The 13,466-nt window shown below is 41.0% G+C and overlaps 1 protein-coding gene and 1 long non-coding RNA gene across 7 annotated transcripts in view; one reads left to right on the top strand and one right to left on the bottom strand.

The window, feature by feature from the left end:
• Positions 1-12,915, top strand: part of LOC142599155 (transportin-1-like) — a 101,349-nt gene extending 88,434 nt beyond the window's left edge. For all 6 annotated transcript variants that reach the window (XM_075738894.1, XM_075738891.1, XM_075738893.1 and 3 more), the window contains one exon: positions 7,565-12,915. The gene's annotated coding sequence lies outside the window, so the exon portion shown is untranslated. The remainder of the gene's footprint in view (positions 1-7,564) is intronic.
• Positions 1-13,466, bottom strand: part of LOC142599245 (uncharacterized) — an 830,374-nt gene that overhangs the window by 588,610 nt on the left and 228,298 nt on the right. The gene's annotated exons all lie outside the window — the stretch shown is intronic.

The raw sequence follows: 13,466 nt of genomic DNA, 5'->3' as shown, positions 1-13,466 counted from the left end.
GTTCTTTTATTTTTATGGAGAGACAGAGTATATGATATGAACACTAGTGTATCAAGATAAGGTTGGAAGTGTAGGTGTAACAAAGTGCCTGTTCAGGTTTAATAAGCAAAATGATGATTATAATCCTCAAGCCATCATACTAAAGTCACAGGCTCCCTTATGTCTTATGAATTAGTAGATGGTGGATGTGGTCTAAGCAGGAATATTTCCCTAGGATTGGAAAGCAAGTTTGTTAAGACACTTTAGCCATGAGAAGTCCAATACATTCCTAACCACATACTAGATGATCTTTGCACTGAATAAAGGATGTTATGCTAATCTGTAACTCTACTGACTGTAGAGCTTGATGTTTTGGGGAGGCTGATGTGTTTTTTATTGCCATGTTCCACTTTATGCACCAATTCAGACTTGTTACAGTTCTGTCTGGGGGATGATTCAAGTTCAGCAAAGAACAGTGATTGTGCATTCTGGAATACTTCTATTATACCACCTTGTTTTATATGCTATTTGTGCACACTGTATAAAGCAAAGTTTCCCACATGTAATGTAGTGTGATACTGTACAGAGATTATTATACTACCCAAAAAATAGGGCAAATAAAGTTTATTCATTCAATCTTTATATAAATTTGATACTTGCTCTAGAATTTTTGTACTGAAATTATGGGAGTGAATCATGCAATTCTGTTTTATTGTTGAATGGACAACTATTTAAAAGTCAGCCAAAGATTTCTCAGTCAATGACATAAGAAATTGTTTGAATTACATGTTTGATCTGAACAATGGATTAAAAGTAAACCAATTTCAAACATTTACATATTTGTCCTGGTTAGGATAGATTTAATTTTCACAAGGAGCCAGGACAGGTGAGCCAAGCTGGTCAGGGGGCTATTCCATACCATGTGACATCATGCTCACCATAAAAGGGGGCTAGTCGGGCAGGGGCTCCAGGACAGTCTGAGTGTGGGCTTCCCGGTAGGTTGGTCGGTTGTTGGATCAGTAAATTGCTTTCTGTTATCACCCATTGTGAACATTCCATTATCAGCACTGTTGTTGATTGTTTCCCTCTCCCTTGCTGTCCCAGTAACCTGCCCTTATCCCAACCCTCGAGGCTTTGCCTTTGTTTTTCCCATTCTCCTCCCCATCCCGCCAGGGGAGGGGGTGAGCGAGTGGCTGCGTGGTGCTCAGCTGCCAGCTGGGGCTGAACCATGTCAGTCCTTTTTTGGCGCCCAATGTGGAGCACGAAGGGTTGTGATAACGACAAGTCTGACCCAAGTGTGTTAAAACAAAGTTGTTATAAGCATTTATAATGTTATTGAAACAGTCACTGGTCATAATGATGTTCTGTTTGGTCACATGGCTCTGTTTTGTAAACCCGTGTTTACTCTATGCAATCCCTGTGGTGCTGTTTATCACCTCTGGGAGAGGGGTTCGTGTTCTCATATTATTGTACTGTGTGATATCGACTTATGATAAGATATCATCAACGGTCATGAGTCTGAGCTGGTATTGGTATGTAGTATTTTTGTCATGCCCATACCTCGGTCAACATCTTTCAGAATTGATTAATAATTGCACCCAATCTATGGGGAAGACAGGGGGGGATACCTTCTCCCACTCTTTCACCTCCCCTTTTCCCTTTTGGTTGGTTACAACAATTTTTGAGAATTTTGAATACCCTTGGGATGTTCAGGCCAGTATATTCCTATTGCTAGGTCTCCTGAATGTGTTTCAAGTCCTGTTCAGGGTTAGCAAAAATTTTTTCAAGAGTACCACCCAGGGATCTTCCCCGAGGCTGAATGGTCAGGGCTGGCATGGCATGTGGGAGAGTATGGGCAGGTATCTAGAGAACTTCTCACTTCCAGTGGTTTGGAGCTTCACTCCCGAACAGTTACAGGACCCTGATAAAGCAATAGAATACTTGAAAGGAAAATGCTGTGGCTATTCCAAGGAGACACAACTTACTGTGCTGTGCTGGGCCCTGGCCACTATCTACCATACACTGCTTGACAGTAGGCAGCACCCTCAGGGAGAAGAGAGGGAGAACAGACCGACAGGCACTGTGGCTGAACAGGAGGAAGAGCCAGAACCAGAGGTAATCACCCGATCCCTGTCCCTGAGTGAGCTGTGAGATATGCAGAAAAATTTCAGCCACCTTCCAGGGGAGCACATCATTACCTGGCTGCTCCGATGCTGGGATAACGGGGCCAGTAGCCTGGAACACGAGGGCAGGGAGGCGAAGCAGCTGGGATCCCTGTCTAGGGAAGGGGGCATTGACAAGGCAATTGGGAAGAAGGCACAGGCCCTCAGCCTCTGGAGGCAACTCCTGTCAAGTGTGAGGGAAAGGTATCCCTTCAGTGAAGATGTTGTATGTCATCCAGGCAAGTGGACCACCGTGGAACGAGGTATTCAATATCTGAGGGAATTAGCTGTGCGGGAGATGGTTTATTATGATCCGGACAATGCACAGTTACCCACAGACCCTGACTAAGTCCAGTGTACCCGACCCATGTGGCGGAAGTTTGTACGGAGCGCACCATCATTGTACGCCAACTCACTGGCAGTAATCGACTGGAAGAGTGAAGAGGCCCCCACAGTGGATGAAGTAGCTGGCCGACTCTGGCAATATGAAGAAAGTCTCTATTCCTCCCTCCTCCCTCATCTTGGCTGTGGAGAAACTGTCCCAGGACGTCCGACAACTCAAAGAGGATATGTTTTACTCCCCACCTGCACAGACCAGTATCTCAGCTATTAGGAGTAAGTGTTTCTCTGCTCCGGAGAGGGGATATAGAGGGTACACACCACGAGGTATCCTGTGGTTTTGCCTGCGTGACCACAGAGAAGACATGAGGAAATGGGATGGGAAGCCTACCTCAACCCTATGGGCATGACTACGTGAGCTGCAAGGCAAGACAGTCGTAAAAAGGGATTCTTCCACGAAAAATGCTGCTCCAGTTTCCACCGGGCAGCCCCCCAGATCGAGTGAAAGGCCTGATCACACTTCTGATCCTCTTTAAGGGACTTCTAAGTCCTTTTTGCAAGAGGTGAGTAGTGACTATGATGAGCAGGATTAGAGGGGCCCTGCCTCCAGCCAGGTGGAGGAAAGGGACATTAGGGTGTATTGGACTGTGTGGATCCAATGGCCTGGCACATCAGATCCACAGGAGTACAAGGCCCTAGTGGACACTGGTGCACAGTGTACCCTAATGCCATCGAGCTATGAAAGGGTGGAAGCCATCTTTATTTCTGGTGTGATGGGGGGATCCCAACAGTTGACTCCACTGGAGGCTGAAGTGAGTCTAACTGGGAATGACTGGGAAAAGCACCCCATTGTGACTGGGCCAGAGGCTCTGTGTATTCTTGGCATAGATAACCTCCAGAGAGGGTATTTCAAGGACCCAAAAGGGTACCAGTGGGCTTTTGGCATAGCTGCCCTGAAGGTGGGGGAAATTGAACCGTTGTGTAGTCTATCCGGTCTCTCGGAGGACCCTTCTGTTGTGAGGTTGCTGAGGGTTGAACAACAGGCGCCAATCGCTACCACAGCGGTGCACCGGCGGCAATTCCGCACCAACAGAGACTCCCTGGTTCCCATCCATAAGTTGATTCATCAACTGGAGGGTCAGGGAGTGATCAGCAGAACCCACTCACCCTTTAACAGTCCCATATGGCCAGTGCAGAAGTCCAATGGAGAGTGGAGGCTGACAGTAGGCTATTGTGGCCTGAATGGAGTCATGCCGCCAATGAGTGCTGCCGTGTCAGACCCGCAAGAACTTCAATATGAACTGGAGTCAAAGGCAGCCAAGTGGTACGCCACAATTGATATCGCTAATGCATTTTTCTCGATCCCTTTGGCAGCAGAGTGCAGGCCACAGTTTGCCTTCACTTGGAGGGGCATCCAGTACACCTGGAATCGACTGCCCCAGGGGTGGAAACACAGCCCCACCATCTGCCATGGACTGATCCAGGCTGCACTGGAACAGGGTGAAGCCCCAGAGCACCTGCAATACATGGACTACATCATCATATGGGGCAACTCAGCAGAGGAAGTTTCTGAGAAAGGGAAGAAAATAATCCAAATCCTTCTGAAAGCTGGCTTCGCCATAAAGCAAAGTAAGGTCAAGGGACCTGCACAGGAGATCCAGTTTTTAGGAATAAGATGGCATGAGGGGCGGCATCAGATCCCAATGGATATTATCAATAAAATAGCAGCCATGTCTCCACCAATCCACAAAAAGGAAACACAAGCTTTCTTAGGCGTTGTGGGTTTCTGGAGAATGCACATTCCAAATTACAGTCTGATAGTAAGCCCTCTCTACCACGTAACCCGGAAGAAGAATGATTTCAAATGGGGCCCTGAGCAACGACAAGCTTTCGAACAAATTAAACAAGAAATAGTTCATGCCGTAGCTCTTGGGCCAGTCCGGGCAGGACCAGATGTAAAAAATGTGCTGTACACCGCAGCCGGGGAGAATGGCCCTACCTGGAGTCTCTGGCAGAAAGCACCAGGGGAGACTCGAGGTCGACCCCTGGGGTTTTGGAGTCGGGGATACAGAGGATCCGAGGCCCGCTACACTCCAACGGAAAAGGAGATATTGGCAGCATATGAAGGGGTTCAAGCTGCTTCAGAGGTGATTGGCACTGAAGCACAGCTCCTCCTGGCACCCCGACTGCCAGTGCTGGGCTGGATGTTCAAAGAGAGGGCCTCCTCTACACATCATGCAACCGATGCTACGTGGAGTACAGGGGTTGCACTGATCACACAGCGGGCTCGAATAGGAAGCCCCAATCGTCCAGGAATTCTGAAAGTGATCACAGACTGGCCAGAAAGCAAAGATTTCGGAATGTCACCAGAGGAGAAGGTGGCATGCACTGACAAAGCCCCACCATATAATAAACTGACAGAAGATGAGAAGCAATATGCCCTCTTCACTGATGGGTCCTGTCACATTGTGGGAAAGCATCGGAGGTGGAAGGCCGCTGTATGGAGTCCTACACAACGAGTTGCAGAAGCTGCTGAAGGAGAAGGTGAATCGAGCCAGTTTGCAGAGGTGAAAGCATTCCAGCTGGCTTTAGACATTGCTGACAGAGAAAAGTGGCCAACACTCTACCTCTGTACTGACTCATGGATGGTGGCCAATGCCCTGTGGGGGTGGTTACAGCAGTGGAAGCAGAGCAACTGGCAACGCAGAGGCAAACCCATCTGGGCTGCCCCACTGTGGCAAGCTATTGCTGCCCAGCTAGAGAAGCTAGTTGTAAAGGTACGTCACGTAGATGCCCACGTACCCAAGAGTCAGGCCACTGAGGAACATCAGAACAAGCAGCAGGTGGATCAGGCTGCCAAGATTGAAGTGGCTCAGGTGGATTTGGACTGGCAACATAAGGGTGAATTATTTATAGCTCGGTGGGCCCATGACACCTCAGGCCATCAAGGAAGAGATGCGACATATAGATGGGCTCGTGATCGAGGGGTGGACTTGAGCATGGACGCCATCTCACAGGTCATCCATCAATGTGAAACATGCGTTGCAATCACGCAACCCAAGCGGGTAAAGCCTCTGTGGTATGGAGGACGATGGTTGAAATATAAACATGGGGAAGCATGGCAAATCGACTACATCACACTCCCACAAACACACCAAGGCAAGCGTTATGTTCTTACAGTGATGGAAGCAACCACTGGGTGGCTGGAAACATATCCTGTGCCCCATGCCACTGCCTGGAACACTATTCTGGGTCTTGAAAAGCAAGTCCTGTGGCGACATGGCATCCCAGAGAGATTTGAGTCAGACAATGGGACTCATTTTCGGAACACCCTCATAGACACCTGGGCCAAAGAGCATGGTAGTGAGTGGGTGTATCACATCCCCTACCATGCACCAGCCCCTGGGATAATCGAACGATACAATGGACTGCTAAAGCCTACCCTGAGAGCAATGGGTGGTGGGACCCTCAAAGACTGGGACACACATTTGGCAAAGGCCACCTGGTTAGTTAACACTCGGGGATCTGCCAGTCAAGGTGGCCCTGCCCAGTCAAAATTCCCACGCCCAGTAAAAGGGGATAAAGTTCCTGTAGTGTGCATGAAAAATATGTTGGCTAAAACAGTCTGGGTTATCCCTGCTTCAGGCAAAGGCAAGCCCATCTGCGGGATTGCTTTTGCTCAGGGACCAGGGTGCACTTTGTGGGTGATGAGAAAGGATGGGGAAGTCCGGTGTGTACCCCAAGGGGATCTGATTTTGGGTGAAAATAGCCAATAAATTAAATTGCATGATATTAATAGCGATATACTGTATCAATGGTATGACCATAAGAATCACCCAAAACTAATGAAGGATGGACTTTGAAACTGAACAAAGTGCCACGATGATGGAACTAGAACTGACTTTAGGAACTAGTGTTCAGCAACTTCCTTGAAAATGACATCTTCAATGGGCAGACTGCGAGCATGGACCATGCCAGATATACCAGCCGTGAAACTCCGGATGCAGCGTCCAACAGTCCAGCAATGTGCACCATTGCTCCTGCTCTGAGAGACTGTCATGACAAGATGGACCCCAAAGCCATGGACTAAATGAACTCAACAGACATTTTAGAGGGATGGCCCATAGACTAAGGGAATGATACCTGTGTATGATCTGGGCATGACGTAGATGGTATAGAGTAAGGGGTGGATAATGTTCTGGTTAGGATAGAGTTAGTTTTCACAAGGAGCCAGGACAGGTGAGCCAAGCTGGCCAGGGGGCTATTCCATACCATGTGACATCATGCTCACCATAAAGAGGCCTAGTCGGGAGGGACAGGTTCAGGGCAGCTCCCTGGGTCTGGGTGTCCCTGTAAATTGCTTTCTGTTATCAGCCATTGTGAATATTCCGTTATCAGTACTGTTGTTATTTCCCTCTCCCTTGCTGTCCCAGTAAACTGTCCTTATCCCAACCCACAGGGCTTTGCCTTTGTTTTTCCCATTCTTCTCCCCATCCTGCCGAGGGAGGGGTGGGTGAGTGGCCGCGTGGTGTTCAGCTGCCGGCTGGGGCTAAATCACCTCAAAATGAGAGCATTTTAGTTCTGAAATAAGTGGGGGTTTTCATCCTAATAAAGAGGAATCCAAGGTGGTAAAATTGTCAGTTATTCTCAGTTTGTACTGAGGAGACACTGTGGCTATCTTGTTTAATCCACCTAAAAGTGAAATTGTTAGGTCAGTAGAAGGTATGTTTAATAGTCTTTCTCAATGTCATAAGTACCTCATAATCTTGTACTAAAAAGGCAAAAGCTTGTTAGAATATGTAGGACTGCTTTTATCTTAAATCTGAGCTTAGCCACAATAGTGGAACTGTCAGTGTAGCTTTAAAGTATACGATGTTGTTTCATGAATAATAATTTCTCAGGTATAAATGGGCTCTTTTCTTAAACAAACTTAAAAGGGAAAATCTAGGCATAAATTCTTTTTTTTAAGTTAAAGTTTGGTACCTACCACTTTAAAAAGGTAAAAAAGCTCTTTGTTTATGCATTGATCTGTCAGTTAAGGTTCAAGGTAAGATTTAACTATACCTCTATCTTTTCTTTTACAGGTCCTTCAGTCTGCGTGACTACGAGGGAGCCTCTGCACCCAGGGAAAATGTTACCCTTTACTGGGGGGAAGGGTAAACCAGTAGGGAATACAGTACAATCCCAACCCTACTGGGAGGGGTGGGAGGGAGGTGTTGCCGTCACTGTATTAAGTCGATGTTGGGAAATGTTTTAACATCTGGAGCCTTTGTGGGTGGAAATCTGTCTCCTATTACAACTCTGCACTGGATATGAAGAAGAAAAAAAAGTCTATTAACAAAACAACACATTCTGGACTATTGTGGGTAATTATACCAAAATAAGAACCATATAATTGAACCATAGGGATACATAAAGAGGAAAACTGTTTTGCGCACAATAAAGGAAACCTAGGAATGGGGGTCACAGACAGTAAAAGGCTTTCTTTTTTCTTTTATGTTTTTTTTAAGTAAGGATTTTCTACATTATTTCATCCTGCTTGATGGGATTCCTAGGCAATTTGCATGTTAATGAATAATTAAACAAATTAAGTTAGTACAGTTAAAATACAGCTTGTGTCTTTATTAGGAGCAGATACTTGCAGTGTACAATGTAGAAACCCCATCATAAATTAATAAAGGTTAACTTGGACAAAATGAAGCAACCTGCAAGCTGCCAAATGAGTCACTCTTTTCATTTTTGGGGTAAGGGGAGGGACGCTTCAAAGGAAAGATTGACATCTTAATTTTTACATTTAAAAAAAATTAAAGTAGCAGATATAATTTGGTTATTTTACTTCATTAGATTTAATTTCTAGAGTAAGGCATTATTCTTAATGTGCAGTTTAAGGTTCAGGCATGCATTCTGGCTCATAGTGATCAGAAGTAATTTAAATTAGTGGGAAAGTAGCATGCTTGCATCACATAGAGTGAAATTGGTATACATTTACCTATGTTGCGCCAGTCTTGTGTTGCAGTTTACCAATTCAATATAGCCCTGCATTTAAAATTCCTTTCCTAAGATTCTGTGGATCTTATTTTTTTTAAGAATATAGATACAAAGTACTGTAGTTAACAAATAGGCCTTGAAATACCTTTTTAGGATCTGTTATGATCAAGACTGATATTGTATTGTGTGTAACCTGCACAATGTGGAAAGCTGATATAACTGTGCAAAATATTTGCCTCTGTGCTGTCAGTGTGATGTGCTTTCTGCATGGTTATATACTAGTGATTTTTAGCAGAATCTCTAAAAATGAGTTACATGGTAAGACCCGTTAAAGGCTGCATAAATGTTAGTTGGCATGTAAAGACAATTGTAGAAGTTGATAACATGGTTGCTATATTTGTGTTTATTCCCACTCAACATATTACCTTTTATGCTTTCTTTTTGTTCACAGCATGATCTTAGATATGTTTAAGTTAATGGATATAATGCAGGGTATCTACAATGTATTGGCGCATGTTGGTGGCCCTTTGTGATGTAGTTAAATGCACAAGGATGCAAGTTTAAAGCTACAGAGTGAAAGTTGGTTTGGATCCTCTTCATTTCATTTGTTTAGCTTTTCTGTTGATGTTTTGGGGTTTTGGTTTGGGTTTTTTTTTCCTCTCTCTTCTTACATGTATTCCTGTGAATAAATCCTTGTTAAGTTAACCCTTTACTTTTCTTTCCCTGTGTATTTTCTTATGTACTGTGAATGTGAAATCCTAACTGGTACACTTGATCTTGTGTTCATCTGAAAGTGGCAAGTCTTTATTAATTTAGATTGCCTAAAGAGTATCCCATGATGATAAAGGAAAATGGAGAGATTTTTAACTCTGCTGGTCAGAGGTGAAGCCGCACCTTTCCATTTTTCAAGTGCTGCATAATTAACCTGCAAAACAAAACTAAGCCATAACAGCCTTTTTATAGATTTAGTTTCTCACCTTTGCATTGCAGAATTGGATATTGGCTAACAGTTTGCGGGGGGGGCGGGGGTTGCTATTTTGTGGTTTGTTTGTGGGGGTTTTTTTATTTTGTTTGTTTGTTTTTTTGTGTTTGTCTTTTTTTTAAGAACTTACTGCTCTTTGCATGGTTCTGTTCTTTGAGTGTTAAATGATTTAGCCATTGCGCTGAAGTTTGAGCTGTACGAGTGTGAACTTATAAATGCTGTTTAAAGAGTTTTGTGGGGCTTTTATGCATGATAGCATGCATGTTTTAAATGTGTCCCGTTCCCCTCCCTCCTTTTTTTATTGGCTTTGCAAATTTGAATGCGTTATGCCTGAAGAATAGTTTAGACATGTACTGTATGAAGTACATTCAGTAATGCTAGTACATTGTATTTATTCAAATTGGTCAAAATTTCACGTGATAACTTGCTTTCAAATTACATTGCTTTGGTAGCAAATACAAAATTCCTTCTTAACTAATAACACTGAAGTAAATTAGTAATAGTTTTAGTCACTTAAAAACACTTTAAAACCAAATTCTGGAAGAAGAAGAAGAAAAAAAACTTTAGCAAGGTAGGATATTATTTTAGATGCAAACTTGCTTTAAATTGGAGCGTGTTTGAACATTAGGGAAGAGTTTCAGAGAAATTACATTAAAAATTTGTAGAACCTCAGATTAGCTTAGGATGCCACTTTTGTACATAGTATTTTAATAGGTACTTGTACAGATGTGAACTGATCTGGTATAACAGCAAGGAAAATAATTAAGACAGAAATAAACAATACTGACAAAATAGTCTTTTGTGTCAGTAAGTTCTCTCATGGTATATTTTAAAGCAAATAAACCATATTCCTAATGCATAATATAGTGCAGAGATTTGCAGAAGCCATTTAGGGTTTTATCTGAGGTAAGAAAAGTTCTGAATCTGCATTAACAGTTATAATTCAATTATTGCGTCATGGGATATATAAAAAGTATTTTAATTCTTGTGGTGTGGTCTTGACAGTTCTTGAATGTTGACTGAATGTTTATACTGGTAGAATTGCAAGTTTGTTACATTCCAGTGTTTCTGCCTCTTGCATGCTAAAAGCACAGCTTCATTTGCTCCTTACACACTGAATAAAGTGCTGTTAGTCTGCTAAACTACAGAAATAGTTGCTGCTAAGTAATGGTATAGATTTTCTACTTGAATATTTTTGTTGTAGGAACCTCAGGAGGTCAGTGTTTACTATTTTTATATATGCCTTTTTCCTGTTTTGAGTTTCCCTTTTTGAAGGATTCAGAGAGTGAAGAAAAGTTGCTGATCAACCTAAGTTGGTAACAGAAAGGGTATTTAAAATCCTTATAAATGCATCTGTTTGGCAGTTCTAAATTACTGTTAAATTAGAAGTTCAAATACTAATTTTTTTTTTCATTACACATTCAGGAAACAGCTCTTTTCATTTAGGAAAACAGATTAGAATAGTTCATTATTTTAAGCAGTGCAAGAAAAATAAACAATTTTGTAAATTTTTTCCAAAGCTTGATTATTTTCTAAATTGGTGAATATGTATATATTTAAATTGTAATAAGCTAATTCTTATGCTTTAGTTTATTACTCCTTAAAGCTTGTACTCAAAAGATCAGTTTTGGAAGAATGGGTTTAAAATTTGTAAGTATCATAATTTTTAAAAATAATGAAGTAGCGTAAATTTTGTAACTAACAATATTGATACACTGATTTTTTTTTTTAGGACTTTTATGTTAGCATCAGTCTTAATTACTTAAACTGCATATATTGTATAATAGTAAAATGTATATTCTAAAGCTTCAAGTGGCTTTCCTCAAGCAAAACTCATTGCTACTTAGAAATATTCAAATACTAGCTTTATCTCAGGTGAATACTCTTGTACCCTTTTTGTTTAGAATACATACTTCTAAAAAATGTGTCTTAATTATATCAGTTTATGTATTTCATATTAGGCAACTCCTCTGTCTTAAACTTACTCTAAATTAACCTTCTACTGTTGGACAATAATTACTTTTGCTTCACCTATTTTATTCATATTGAATGTATTAACAGATAAAGGTGCTAAAACATTCTTCCCTTGAGGAGAATGCATTCATATTCAAACAACTGAAATATTTCTTGAAAAATGCTTTAAATGCAACATCATATTGGAAATCTTTTGTTTCAGATTTTGTCAAGGAAATAAGTTGCAACTTAACATTAATTGCTTCAATACTATCTCCTTCTTGAGGATAAATGCATAAAGCTTCTATATAGGGTCTAAAGAGTAACTTTTTATCTTAGATAAAGGTTAAGCTCTACAGTGAAATGACTGCTGTAAATTGCAAAACATCCTGCAGTTATTTCAGATGGATGATGATGTAGTTTGCATACATATTTGTGATATATTACGTAAGTATTTCCAATAACCTCATCTTGAGTAAATAAAGCTTGATCAGTAGCTGTGTATTTCGCTCACCTGTGCATTCGCTGGAATGACTTGCATCCATCATTCTACTAAGTATTCTTCTCCAATAGAAACTTTTTTTTTGTCTGCCGCTGATGCTTACTCTTTGCACTTAATGGTTGGAGCAGACCAGTTTTAGATAATTAGCTTAAATGGGAAACTCTGAGGTGAGTACTCTTGTTGCTTGCCTTGTAGAGTATATTCTGCTAAAATAATAAAGATACTTATTTGAATGTATTTATGTGAGGGAAGTTAAAATGGCTCTATAAAAGATGTGTGGTGTTACAGTATACTTTTTAAGTAAGCCAAATCCACATCTCGAAGAATTCAGCGCTTATAGTATAGTATCACTTTTCTATAAGCTGGTTCTATTGTGCTACTTTCGCCTCAGGCATCTAATTCCTTGCTTTGGGTGAGCAACAAAACTGAGAAGGCCTGAGTGATTTTCATGGGAACGGTGATTAGAAAAAAAGATGGGTATAAGCAGGTTTATTTGACTGTTGAAATCTCCAGTGTAATACTCTCTTTTTTCATGGGAAGAGATAGGTAGCTATGTATGCCTTACTTACAAATACTAAATACTTCTAAAATTTTTCATTGGATGCAGTATATAAATAGTTTAAAATTAAAGACGACTGATCTTTCTGCTGACAACTTAGGTTGTATGAGTTTTGCTTGAAAGTTTTAAAATTGATGTTTCTGTATCTGCCACAATGTTGAAATGTTTCTTTAAACATATCCTCCTGCAACCTCTCAAACTATACTAAATTGAGTGATATTTCTTGAAGTCTGCCTATTTGCTAACAGAACTTCATTTTAAATAGAATATGGGTTAAATTTTTGATAAGCTGCTGAATTTTAAAGAGTTTTTGGGGCCACCAAATATTTTGGATCATGCAGAGAATATATATTGTACTGTAGTAATTTTGTATTTAGATTTGTATGATGTGACATAATAGATATGAATGTTAATCACTGCTTGACTATGTTAATAAAGTTGTTTAAATATAGATGTTGCATTCCAATTTTTAATGAAAGATGAAAATTTCATATTCAGTTTGTGTTTTGCCTGACTCAATAGGGCACTCTTCTGGTTCACACGTGTAAGTTCTGGAGTCTCTTGAATAAGGAGGATTTTCATTTTATCTGAACGAAAAAGATCTTTGGATAAGTTATGGTCAATTCAGTTTAGATGTTTCATGCTGCTTGGGGGCAGATAAATGTAGACATAGGAGGATTACCTGAAATGAAATTTGTGTTTGTTGGGTGATACTGGTAACTACTCTACTACTGAAAAATGCTACATTGACTGTATTTTTGTTTGAAACAGCTGATGCTTGCTAAGTCTGACCAAATTGGGGTGGTGAGGGGGTGGTAGTGAATCATTCTCATTACTTGTGTTTATCAATAACAATAATCTGAATAAAAATAGGAGTAAACTAAAAATAAATTAAAATTATTCAAGACCTTGAACCAAATCTTGCAGTGGTCTTAGTCTAATTTTATCTAGCTTTTATGGGGTGATAATACAAACTATTTAAAGGTCTGTTCTTCAACTTAT

This window comes from Balearica regulorum, chromosome W (assembly GCF_011004875.1).
Source record: "Balearica regulorum gibbericeps isolate bBalReg1 chromosome W, bBalReg1.pri, whole genome shotgun sequence".
Taxonomy (NCBI): domain Eukaryota; kingdom Metazoa; phylum Chordata; class Aves; order Gruiformes; family Gruidae; genus Balearica; species Balearica regulorum.
This window is presented reverse-complemented; position numbering and strand designations above follow the sequence as displayed.